General features: G+C 40.5%; 1 long non-coding RNA gene across 1 annotated transcript; it reads left to right on the top strand.

Moving 5' to 3' along the window:
* The first annotated feature begins 7,559 nt into the window (after positions 1 to 7,559).
* Positions 7,560 to 9,942, top strand: LOC139467991 (uncharacterized). The gene is made up of 5 exons (XR_011653656.1): positions 7,560 to 7,659; positions 8,429 to 8,548; positions 8,677 to 8,752; positions 8,853 to 8,974; positions 9,373 to 9,942. It is a non-coding gene; the product is annotated as an uncharacterized lncRNA (long non-coding RNA).
* Positions 9,943 to 14,002: the final 4,060 nt, after the last annotated feature.

The following is a 14,002-nucleotide window of genomic DNA, read 5'->3' as shown; positions in this document are numbered from 1 at the left end:
ATGAACTAAACTGATTCAAATCGAATTGCTCAGTCCGTTTGATATCTGTTTCTTGTTGACACGATGCTGATCAATTTTGCACTAACACTTGTAACTCATTGGACTTGGTCTCAAGACCTCTGCAATTTCAATGAAAGTTTGTGATTCATGTTATTGGAGGTGGTACACCAGGATCCACTCTTCTTGCAATGTGGCGGCTAACTGTGGCGTCCATGTGGATGATGACGTATTTCCTCCAGCAACTGATATTTGGGATAACATTGGATGGGATCTCTTTGACCCTTTGGCACCCTGTCAGATGTCTTCCTTTTGTCAACATTATGACTGGCATTTCTCAAAACAAGAGTTGGTGGTGAATTTCACAGATGCAGTATAAAATTACCTTTTCACAAGTTACAATACCGATTTCCCTGCCTGCCGATGATTCCTAAACAGGGTATTTACCATCCAGAAACACACAAGCGTGATTATCTCCTATCATAAAATGTCATTCTTAAATTTTGTCTTTGAAAACATATATAAATGTTAATAACAAGTATTATAACAAAGATGTGTGCTCACAACAAACATCCTATGCGAGGACCTTCGTGAATGTGAAACTAAACACCAACAAGCATCCTAGAGTGTGCACGTGTCTGACGTAGTAGCTCCACACGCGAGAGTAGGTTGTCATTCCTCATTTTGACACATTCAAGGAAGGTCGATTTATCCCTGTGCCCCATTATTTCTGTGAATCTTATCGATTCTGCTTATCAAACAGTTTAATCGAATTTTGGTAATTGTTTGATCTCGTACAAGACTCGGGTGACATAAACTATTGGTGAACATCCTGAGATATTTCGCAGATATAATAAATAAATTAACGTCGCACTGACAGTTTTCTGGTGAAAAATGTCGACAAACACCTATGCTGTCTGGAGAAATGCTGTGTGAAGCAACCATTGCAACGAATGACACTTTAGATAATTTCACAGACAACATGCCTATCTGTATGTACAGTATAAAGTATGCATAATGAGCAAGCGTGATTAGATAATAAAAGATGACTGTGCTTGTACATGTCAGCCAGATAGTATAAGTTCAAGTAGCAATATGGTCATGTCTAATCAGAGAATCGAGATAACCACTCCTATTAACGTCACGATCCTCGGTCGGATGCAACATCCTGGTCCGTGCGTCCCAGTGGGTATGTGATCAAGAATCCGGTTGGTATACTCAGGATATTCCTTAAGAGGGATTCATCACAGGGACAGGAATAAGTCTAGGTATGTATCAATCCAGTCACCATAAATGGAGGTGTGGAGAAATCTTGTGGTAAATGTGTTGGGTCGTGTACTTAAAACCCAGGTTCAATTCCCTTCATTGTTTACAACCCTTTTACTATCGAGTTGGTGAGACCTTGGGTCGTCTCCTAACACTAATAAGATTTATAATCGACATCACATTATGAGTTTGCTAATTACATAGAGTTGACGAGAGTCAAGATAGTTGTGGCCGAGGTGCACAGCACTGTAATAATATCATTCTGTTGCTTTGAATTTGGTTATTGGATTAACTTGGCACAACATTTGTTCAAAAGGCAAAGCTATTTCACAAAAGACTCAACTGGGCATTTCGGGTTGTCTCCTAACACTGAAAACCAACTGAAAAACTAACAATAGTTGTAACTGTAATGGAACATAGGGATGTTTTGTAAATGAACACGTTTAGTACAGGTACTTCCATACATAGACGTTTTAAGATTAAGAGTGTAAGAACAAAAGCATGCCACGCATGCCATGGCAAATGATGAAACATTCGAAATCTTTTTCTTTAAAACGTTCATATCTCTGCAACTGTTTTGATCGACCATGATCCGTTTTCATGATATTTATTTGCGTCAATTAATTGCGAAAGCATTTAATATTCATATTGTTCGAATAAAAGCGTATTGTAAACACCATTGTTAACGTATTTTTAGACATTGTTGGCGTATTGCATAGATCATTGTATGTCAGGTTAGGACTCGTCTACAGAGGCAATGCCTCAGTTTTGTACACGGCACCAGATACAACGTCTTCACCTGGACTAAAAATGAGAACATGATTGTGGAGCATACATGTATCCCCGTTTTTAGATACCCTCTTTCTTTGATTCGAGCTTTTTAACACGGCTGCGCGGAGATGTCGGGTCCCAAATGGACACCTGCAGTTGTCCTGCTTATTTCTCTCTGGAAGGGTGAGTCACGTAGTGTACCATTTATCATTGTAATTTATGACGTATGACAGCCATGCATACTTGAACATGTGTGGAAAAAGCAAGCATGATCATGGCATCAATGTGTTATTTAGTCTATGGCTGAATGATTTTCCTTAGGTTTCATGTAACAAAATGGATACTAGTAATAATGTTATTAGAATAAACTATATCATTAGTTTTCATTATCTTGTAAAATCCCTTTCAAGTCACCAGAATTGGTTGTACAACAACAAGATTGTGATGGATGTCAATGTTTCGTCAATTGATCGATATTGCGATATTCATGTGACAAAGCTACACGAATATTAACGGTATTAGCGTTATCATTTTCTAGGATCGAGGACACTGGTTACACTATTTTTCATACGTGAACTAACTTGTCTTTGGTCTCTCACGCATTTAAAGCAGTAAAGGGAGGGTACTCTGTCAGCAGTTTGAATATTTGTGCATGGAAAATGAACATCGTTTTAGATTCGGAGTGATGATTATTTTGTCATGGTAGTTTGTGTATATCCCTTACACTTTGCTAGTGACACATGTCCGTGTAGGTGAATAATAAAATATTTCAAAGACAGGTTAATCCTATAATGTATCATGTCATTCTTAAATAATTTTATATACTGAGCGAGTATTATGTAAGCCGTTTCCGTTCTTCAACCTACACCTGTACGGCGTATCGATGATACACTTCTTCTTCTGTTTTTCTTTACAGTTGTGGTTTGTTTGCCGCCTACATTTGATCCGATAAATACAATACAGGTACCTGAGGACAGAGCAGCAGGTAAGTTCTCACATAGACGTGGCCATATTGACGGAGATATTGTCCGATGTTGTCTATGGGTTGTAGTCATAAGTGTAATAGAACAACGCCACGGCTCGAATCGGGACACACATTTCAGGCACCTTCACGTGTGTCACTTTTAATAATGAAGAATCTGTGTGATAACTCAATAGCATACCATCTGTATAAGTATGACAACTTATGTTCAAATGATCTGCATACACGCGTCGTAGGTTCAGCAATTGTTCAGCATATGATTTCAGAAAACGATAACAAATTGTTCTGGAGTGTATTGTTGCACCAACACGAATCTGCAAATCTGTTCTAGGTTCTTCTATCGGAGTTCTGACTGTGAGAAATACAACCCCTTCCCACATCACCTTGACACTGTCACCGACAACACAACAATACGTGTATCTTGACCAGCATATTAGTATCATCGGCTTTTACAAGGCCAGTATAGTTCAACATAGACAGTTGGACTATGAAACAGTTAGTCTTTCCTGTATATCTTCCACAGAGTATGTTTAAATTATCAGACATCGAAAGAGAGAGAGAGAGAGAGAGAGAGAGAGAGAGAGAGAGAGAGAGAGAGAGAGAGAGAGAGACAGACAAACAGACAGACAGACAGCATGTTTGTTAACACTTTTTCTACAGTAGCATATTAGGATTGCTTGATCACTTTGTTATTACTTTCTCATTGTTTTGTTATTGTTTAGATTGATCTATATATCAGTAGTTTATACTCCAGACAGTAATGCACTTTGAGAAATACTGACTGGATATAAGCTTTATAATAATATAAATTTGTATTTAATCAATAGAATTGTGTCTGTAAATAATTCCTCTTGTGGTAGGATGACTTATCTCGAGTGAAAAAAGGAATTTGGTCGCTGACAATATTCACTCACTCACTCACACATTATGAGCCGATATTGGGCCGGTAAATAGTGATTAGTGGATGAGTATTTTATAACCCTGATTTGTGCAATATTCCAGAATCTATCACGGCTTGGTAAACGGAATACAACCTTAAAGTATTAACATGTTTGCCAGACTTATCTGTTAAATGCTTACAGTCTTCTATCGCTCACCACAATGTCCTATTTCGTGGGGAAACGAGAAGATCTAACACATTTAAAATAGTTGTAATAAAATGAAGCAAGCGTACTGTTTAAATAAATATTTTAGATGTAAGATTGTTTACATTCCCTCGTCGCAAGGCAGGAACACCAGTGTGTAGCGTTAGGAAATGAACAAACATTAACATTTTTCTTCAAATTGTTTTGGTAGTGGGTGCTACCCATACAGGAGGACGTACGCACTCTTTTCAAAAACATCTGGAGTCATCCATAATTTTCAATGATCCATCCATAACATCTTCACCTGTATTTGCCTTTCACGCCCTATAAAATCTGTTTCGGCAGATAATCGAGAGTGATTATTCTCTGTCGTTGACGTTTTGTACATAAACTTTGCAAAATAGAAAAGAAGGGATACTTTGTTTTTGGGGTCAACTACAAGAAAATACACCAACGCCTGGCAATGAAAGTAACGATTAATGTGGCAATAACATTTCTGAAGAAATCAAGTTCCAAAACTCAACACTGTGATAGTCATGAAGCACGTGACCTCGGACCGGGGCTGATATACCAGATTTACCATTGTCACTCAGACTCGGTTGTGAGGCGACGCATTTTGTGTTTGTGGAACCAAATGCTCACAGATACGGTATTAAACACATTTAATCATAAAGGAAACAATAGCATTGATCATGCGACGTTTGCAACGTGCTAAAGGTTTACATGGTACAGGCATGTTGGAGGTGGGCACAGGTCAGAATATCATTGCCCAAACGCTGTATGTTCCTCAATCTGTCATCAGCAGATTGTGGTCCCGGTACCAACAGAGACATAACTTCGAAGATCGACGCAGCTCTGGATGACCAAGGACAACAACTCCAGCCCAGGACAGATTAGTCAGATCGAAGGCATTAAGAATCGGTTACAAACTGCCACTCAGATAAGGGACCGGTTGCCACAGGCAACTGGTGTAAGAGTACATGCCCCGACGGTGCGAAATCGTCTGCACAGATGGCATTTGCGTGCTCGACGTCCATGTGTCATCCCACCAATGCAATGCATGCCATTTGACTCAGAGACGTCAGTGGAGTAGGGAACGTCTGCACTAGGATAACCGACGTTGGACGTATGTCAATCTTTTTGACGAATCGAGTTTCACCGTCGACTTCCATGACCTAAAGAAATCAGGTTTGGAGACGTCTTTATGAGCGTTTCATGGACGTTGACGTCGTATGGCATGATCGTTTTGGGAGTGGGTCCATAATTGTAAGGGGTTGTTTCCAAATGACCGAACTGCACTCCATATTGTACATGGCAGAGTCACAAGTCAATGCTATCGGGACAACATTATTGCAAAACTCGTTGTGCCATTTGGACAACGTTTTGGGCAACATTTCATCTTTCAAGATGATAATGCACGTGCTCATTCCTCCAACAGCAACACGTCGCACTCAGTCCCTACTTTTCCCCCATTGAACACGTCTGGGACGTCATTTGCAAACGTGTACGGCGACGTCAAGATGCACCCGCCACTCTCAATGAGCTCGGTGTTGCTCTCGCTGATGACTGGAACAACATTCGTGCATGTCTGGCCAACAGAGCTGGCTTTACACACGTTTTTAGTGACGTTGGCTGCAGAATGCAACTTTCGAATTTGACCCCTGACCTCTTTAACGACCTAGTACGCCACCATCTCAGCACACCACCTATTAGACCCCCATAGATCTGATCGCCTACTTCTCAGCAGATATGATCATACTATTAACATATCCATTTGCCAGTAGCATATTGTCAAGCTGATTCTCAATATCCTCTACCTTTTTGGCATTGTATAGTCGATATCTCTCAAAATGTATTAACTGATGCAACCTGACGCTAAGTGCGTTTGAATTATCTGTACAGCTTTTGAAATTTACTCGAAATAACAGGTGATAGAGAAATTTCCTCATGTTCAGCATATGAAAAATATCTCTGCTGATGATATGCATTCATATATTCAGGACGGCAGCTCACTGAGACTAGTCTTTACGGCAACTAATCCATCAACTCCGGTAAGTACACTTGTCAACTTCACGACAATATGTTTCAATCCACTAATCCATCAACTCTGGTAAGTAAACTTGTCAGCTTCATAATAACATGTTTCTCACCACTAATCCGTCAACTCAGATAGATAGACTTGTCGGGTTCAAGGCAACTTGTTTCCATTAATTATAATCCATCACCTCTGGTAAGTACACTTGTCAGCTTCATAATTACATGTTTCTCACCACCAATCCATCAACTCCGTTAGACTTGTCGGGTTCATGGCAATTTGTTTCCATCTACTTATCCATCAACTCCGGTAGGTAGACTTATGGGATTTATGGCAACTTGTTTCCATTAATTATAATCCATCAACTCTGGTAGATACACTTGTCAACTTCACAACATGTCTCTCACCACTAATCCATCAACTCAGATACGTTCATGGCAACTTGTTTCCATCCATTAATCCATCAACTCCGGTAGGTATATTTGTCAGCTTCATGAGAACATGATTCTATTTACTAATCTATCAACACCGGTAGGTAGACTTTATGATTTATATACCGGTGATTATAAGCGCCGTAAATTCACCGTGATGTTGAGTAATCTTCAGTAGAACATTAAGATCTCTATTGACGAGCATTTTAAACAACGTGTTCCAAAATTAACACATGTATGCTTCGTCTATTTTAAAACTCGGCATGAATGATTTCACACAGATAGCAATTTGGCAATATGCACTCTTTTCTCACAATGAACACAGAACGGCATTTCACAAACCTCCACGGTTTACTTGGATGCCCAGAAATACTGATTAATGAGAGAAGTACATACATGAAGAAGTATGCGAGCTCAGGGGTGGCATTGCAAAGCAACTGAGTTCAAGTCATCCTCTTGACGACATCTATAGTTGTCCTTATCCTGGATCCTTATTTCAGAATCACAGCGTCAACTCTGTCATCTTCACCGCCAATAGTACAGACCCTGATACAGGGATAGGGGCTTAGTGAGCTACACCATGAAGGTACATGCTTCTATAGTTCTTCATGTAGTGTTTAAACACTGTTAATTCAGAACTTAATGCCAGTGAAACCATGTTAACCTTAGATAAATACACACTGAAGTGTGTTAACCGTTTCTGCCAACAACATGAAGTAGATACTTTGTCATGTAATAGCGGTATCAAATCAGAATATAATATCATCAGATATTGGTGTATGGTTTTGTCAGTGTGTGTGTGTGTGTGTGTGTGTGTGTGTGTGTGTGTGTGTGTGTGTGTGTGTGTGTGTGTGTGTGTGTGTGTGTGTGTGTGTGTGTGTGTGTGTGTGAATAAATACAATATTGCAAGTTATAACTTCTTTCACGCGTGTGACTGTACGTGTATGACAAATCCACTGATTTTGTAAATTTTCAGACATCAAGTGGGGATGTCAGAAGCAAGTTTCAGGTGTCGAGGACTTGTAACGTGACACTGATTGAGCCCTGGACTATGAAACTCTTAGTTTCTATCAGGTCACAATTGTTGCTACAGTTAGTACTTGATGGAATTTGGATATTCATTCTTTCCATGTTTTTCCATACTTATTGCTCTTCTTGTATACTACCAACAATCCAAAGATACATCTACCATTGTATCCTTGTGAGTTCTTACACTTCTTGAGGGAGCACTAGCTATTTCCTGAACCAAGACTGTCGTAGTATTGTTTCTAGTTCAACCTGACCCTTATAGTGGAGCAGCAGGGGTCACCTATATATTTAGAGGGGGTACCCTAACCAGCACATTATTCATGGTGAATGATAACAGCAGTGCGGGACATGCTCACCCATTTCGCCAACACCTGGTGGCATTAATTCTTGACATCAAAATACTCCAGCTATATGACTGCGCCCTCTCTCAACCAGACAACCGAGTGGTTGATATTATGAACAACGTACAACCCCGTCGGGGTACGAAGACATGCAATCAACCAAGATCTATTCCGTCGCCTCTTAGAACCAGAACATGTATACTAACCTAAATTTTACAGGGATTCGTGTAGGTTATTGTGTATATATTGTGTTATAGCGCTGGCTACCATTTTGTTTCGGTGTGTTTTGGGCTGGTGACAGAGACACCTTTTTGTCTACAGTTCGGAAAATCTTGTCGGACTACCTGTCGCTTGTTCTTTTTGACTCGTTAGTATGACACAGAAGCCATATATAAATGTTTGACAGTATAATGCCACGGTTATTGTAAACCTATGAACATGTACCGATGTTAACGTACCGTAATTACACATCCTGTATTTCCTCCTACCAGGACGGAGGAGGTCTGACCAGCGAGGCCCAACTGTTTGTGTCTGTAACAGATGTCCAGGACACACTACCATACTTTACTGGAAGGTCGTACTTACCTGATATCTGGGAGGACCATGCTGTGGTGAGGATAGTTCTATATGACATCAGTGACTGCTCTGTCAATTAAACAACTTGTCATATATAGACGTGTACATTATCACAAAGTATCACAGAACATTTTTGGAAAATATTCACAAATGCCGATTTCAGAACAACAACGTCGTGACCATCTCGGCACAGGCTGGAGACAGAGGCAACCCCAACATCACCTACAGGATCACGGGCGGTATTTACATTTCATATTCATCATTTTGGAGAACACAAAGATACTAGATGAGTGTATATTATCATAGTGTACGTGTCATGATGTTCCCTTGATATTTTAGGCACATATCCAAGATATTTCAACATCCACCCAACAAAAGGAATAATTGACCTAATCCATGATGCTGACAGAGATAGCGGGATAGTCCCTCAGAACAATGGGATATGTGTTATCGATGTCCAGGTAAAACCTAATATCCTTAATTATCATCATATTTGGTGACAGGTCTGCATGTATCTGTCCTACTGACTATTCCCAACTAATATGGCATGGGAGCCATGCCCCGTGAGGTCGCAATATGTTCATACGAGTTGGCTTGGAAGTACTAAAGGGGAAATGGCTATGTATTCTAAAAAAACAAGTTCATTCAGTTATGTTGGTTTATGATGTTGGCTCATGACTCGGAGTGAATGGGTGACCCAGAGATTAAGGGGCTGATTCGTTACATTCGTTTCCCCATGTCGGTATATGGGTAAAGAGAGTTCTTGGTGTCCCCACAATGTATAGGGTTAGAAAACTGCTCCATGCGGCGAAAAATGTCACTCTCTCATTGTGTACCGTCCTCGCTGTTCTGTGTTCAGGCTGTAGAGGTGACGTCTCCGAGTACATTCGGTGATACCGCCAACGACACTGTGACTGTGACCATCCAGGACAAGAACGATAACTCTCCTAGGTTCAGCAGCTCCAACTGCGAGGCTACCATCCAGGAAAACATGCCGACATGGATACCAATGACCTTCATGACACAAACAGTACATGTAGAGGACAAGGACCAGGTTTGAGGACACCATGATTCACAATACATAAGCATGTTATATATGGCGAATATTTTAGGGAAGAGAAGTTTATTATTCCGTTAAAATCCAGGAAAAACGTGATAGTCAGCAATTCAAGATGTAGTTCCTGGGTCATGAAAGAATTTGTTTTGAACCATATTACATTATTTTTTTCTGAAAAGTCAGTATATCACAATTTAACGTATGTTTTTTGTAACAGCTGAGGAAAAGATATTTTTTCCCCAACATTCTCGTTGAAGGGGCAAGACGTAGCCCTGTAATGTCGTGACAAGCAATAAAGAAGTTGTTACGCATAAGAAGGTTCCATGTCTTCAAGGTCTGATATGTTTTCTATTGTGTCTGAGGGGAATAAACTATTTGTTTTCTAGTTTGTGTTCAACGTCTAATTTTTTTTTCAAGCATATGTAATATTTTATAGGGGTACAACGCCAAACTTTCATTGACATTGGATTCTTATTCAACGACGTATTTTGAGATTGTCCCGTCCAGTGTCCAAAGATCGGCAACTCTGCTGATCAAAGTGAAGGATAACACCATCCTGGATTATGAACAGGGACAAAGTATTTCACTGACGGTAACACAATGCATACCTTTGCTTCAGATATATTACACACCTTCGTGTATTTATTTCAGATCAAATGTCATATATTTTTGCAAAAAAACGTTGGTTTTGGCAAGAACTAAAGTAGTCTCAGGCACCGTGTACTTTACTTTATATAATTAGGCCGCGTACTTATATAGCTTCATGTAGGAAACGTAATATGGCTTCTTTTAATTGTGAGGTGAGGTTAGGTGAGGTGGGGTGAGGCCAGGCGAGGGGAGGGGAGGGTAGGGGAGGGTAGGGGAGGGGAAACGAAACGTCCACACCAGATAGAAATAGTGCATCTACAACCATTCAAGTTAATATAACAAATCAGAATGACAACAGTCCCAACTTTACCAAGTCAGAATATAGCGCATCAGTCCAGGAGGGTAGTAATCCCTCTACATCTGTCATCACCGTCAAGGTACATGTATGTGTAACAATGTAACCTGTAACTTCACCCACACTGTCTGCACTGCCTCTGTCCAGGAGGGTAGTGGCGCCTCTACATCTGTCATCACCGTCAAGGTATGTGTAACAATGTAACCTGTAACTTCACCCACACTGTCTGCACCGCCTCTGTCCAGGAGGGTAGTGGCGCCTCTACTCGGCCATCAACGTCACGGTATGTGTAACAATGTAACCTGTAACCTCACCCACACTGTCTGCACCGCCTCTGTCCAGGAGGGTAGTGGCGCCTCTACTCGGCCATCAACGTCACGGTATGTGTAACAATGTAACCTGTAACTTCACCCACACTGCCTACACCGTCTCTGTCTCTACATTTGTCCATACAGTCGGATTAGAACGTTAGTCATTATACCAATCATTGCTCTCTCTTGTCAATACTGGCATTTAAATTCCGCAGTCACATAGGTGGAATAGTTCTGAGTGTTGTTTTGAACACCACTGAAATATACAAAATCTTCTTGATGATACCCCCCGGCAGCCGGATCCTTGAATGAGAAAGAACACTGTGCCGCGCGTGTCCCGTAGCATATAAAGACTTCTTCTTGAAACAATGAAGTATAACATTGATAGACTCATACCTAAGTGTTTTTTTGTGGGTGCATGTTACTATTTTTCAGGCTGTAGACCGCGATCTTCCCCCTTTCAAAACTGTCCCTTATGGACTACGATTTGCCGACGGAATGTAAGCATGGTGTTCTTTATAATACCCATTTATGTATAACTTAACATATCGGTTTCGGAGTACACACACACAGAATACAGAATGTAAAACTAAATAACGTTTCACAATTACGTGGTTCTCGCGTAGAGTAAGTTGACGATTGGGATGTTGAAGTCATCCCTCTTGCTGTACAACCATGTGGAGGGCTTTTTATCGCCCTGAATCTTTATGCATAGATCTGAATATGAAACAGAGACGGTTCCGTTGGTCTCTATTATTTCTAATTCATGAGAGTATATCACTGAAAATCGTTGTTTAAATACTATTGAACGAAAGTAGATCATCGATACACGTGAAGCTTAAACTTCTTGTGTTTTGATTTTGCCATTCCAGGCAGATATTCCGTTTCTTATCATTACTTTTTGATAGTGATTCATAAACACATGCTCATGATATAGTCGGAATTGTACAATTGACTCTGATTTATGCAGAGATTTCTATTGAATATGGAAAGGGCTTTGTCGCTTTATTTATATTATTATGAATAAAGAAACAGATGAGCAAGGAGGGGAGTACATATAGTGCCCGAAATTCTCAAGAACAGTTTCTGCAATTGAATTGATATGTATTACAATCAAGAAAGGTCAGAAGTATATCTTCATGTTTCAATAGCAGGAATTACTTTGTATCAGAACACATGTACACGTTTAGTCGCTGACTTATATATACAATAACGGCTCTCGTCTTCTCCACTGCTGGTGGCGCCAATGCTGGTGCTGTGTTGCCCACTGAAGACGGTCCCGGCGATGACGTGGTGTCAGAATGGGTCCTCGGTGTGGCCTGTGACAGTGGAGGTGTCGTCAATCGTCGACGCACGGTGTCCGCACTAATGTGTCGCTGGTGTGTCCCCATGGTCTGTCGAACAGTTTCCGCAGCATTAACAAAACGATCATGAATATCCTGCCGCACAATCTGACGATCCTGACGTCGGGTGGTGACCCTTGGTCTTCCACTACGTGGTCGGTCATCTGTAGTGTTGGTGGTCTGGTGCCGTTGCTGGAGCCTGTTTATGGTCCTTACGTGGACTTGAAATGAATTGGCTACTTGCCGAGCGGTTTCTCCAGCTTACAATCATCCAAGGGCTTGGTGTTGATATGTTGAATATTTATTATTAATATATTCTGGTCCCGATAATGTCCGAAGAGTGTAATTTGCTGGCAATAATAAGATACATAAACCGTTCACTGGACATGTTGATGGTTCTGGAAGATTATGTATTGCAGGTAAACAAAATGGTTGCCCCCCCCCCCCCTCACATCATGATATGTTTTCGAAGCACTAACTGATGGAACACGTTCTGTCTTTCCAGCTCCCAACCCCAGCATACCTGTATGGAAATCCCTTTGAAATAATATCGAGGTAAGATATGGATGGTTGTTTCATTCTGAAATTTTAAGAACCTTCGTACGTTATGCATACGTTCGTTGTAATAGTTTGGCTTATAAAGAATTTTTTTCTCAGTATGACTTCGACATTTTCTACTCACAGGACATACCTCAGCTTGTGTACAGACTATTCGAGTCTTGACCTGGTAGACGCGTGGTTCATCAACTTACACATCCACATCGAGTACGATGACAAACAATCAACCACGTCATAGAGCTTGCCATCCGATTCTCATTTAAGTCGGCATTAGACACTGATATTTCTTTCACACCTATAACTGATTTGTTTTGTTTGTTGTTTAACGCCACACCCAGCAATATGACGGTGGTCTGTAAATAATCGAGTCTGTACCAAACATTCAAGTGATTGACATCGTAAGCATTGATGAAATGCATCAATCAAACCCGTGAGCTTGACCACCCGATCCCTTTAGTCGCCTCTGACACGCATGGGTTGTTGAAGGCCTGTAAATGAAGTAAGTCGCCTCTGACACGCATTGGTTGTTGAAGACCCGTAAATGAAGTAATAGTAGTGGAAACAGTGTAGTAGCTATATAATGTTTCACTAATGTCCATTCCGATGTTACCTAACATAATGTAGCAATAGGCGTCGACAATTAATGAGCATGATTATTACATTCCCCAAATGTATAAATATGAGTGGCACGTAACATGAGCAACTGAATAATGTACAAATCACTCCAGCCTATCAACTGAAAGGGTGTTCTGTGTGGCGGTGCATGTCAATGTATTGATTATTTCCGTCATGCAAACTTAAAACACATTTCGTGTATGGAGCATCTATCTAACACGTGTTAATAAAATAATTGCTGTTTCCTGGTACGCTATCCATACGTCTGCACATGCCTGTGTTTGGTCTGTTTTTGAAGTAAATACCATACATGGTAGCAGTAGATTTCCACACTTCATAAGCTTATCAATGCAACTTTAACCCACATGGCCTACTTGACCTATTCTGCAGGTTTACCCTTATCAGCTGTGGCAAATTTGTCCAGCAGTAAAATAGTGCATGGTTAATTTGTCATCGAGCAGACACAATGCATGTTCAGGCAGTCTGTTGTACTTTGTTGCTGTATTCTGCAATAGAATTTCGTACCCTTATCAGAGTTTAATAACTATTCCAGACATAAATAAACAATGCCAATTTAATCCTTGTGGGAACGACAACCAAGCCGTGAAACTTCAGATGACTAAAATCTGTGTGCCTATCAATTGGAGCGTTATAACGGCGTT

Source organism: Haliotis cracherodii, unplaced genomic scaffold (assembly GCF_022045235.1).
Source record: "Haliotis cracherodii isolate W230 unplaced genomic scaffold, xgHalCrac1.p SCAF_2, whole genome shotgun sequence".
In the NCBI taxonomy this organism is placed as follows: domain Eukaryota; kingdom Metazoa; phylum Mollusca; class Gastropoda; order Lepetellida; family Haliotidae; genus Haliotis; species Haliotis cracherodii.
This window is presented reverse-complemented; position numbering and strand designations above follow the sequence as displayed.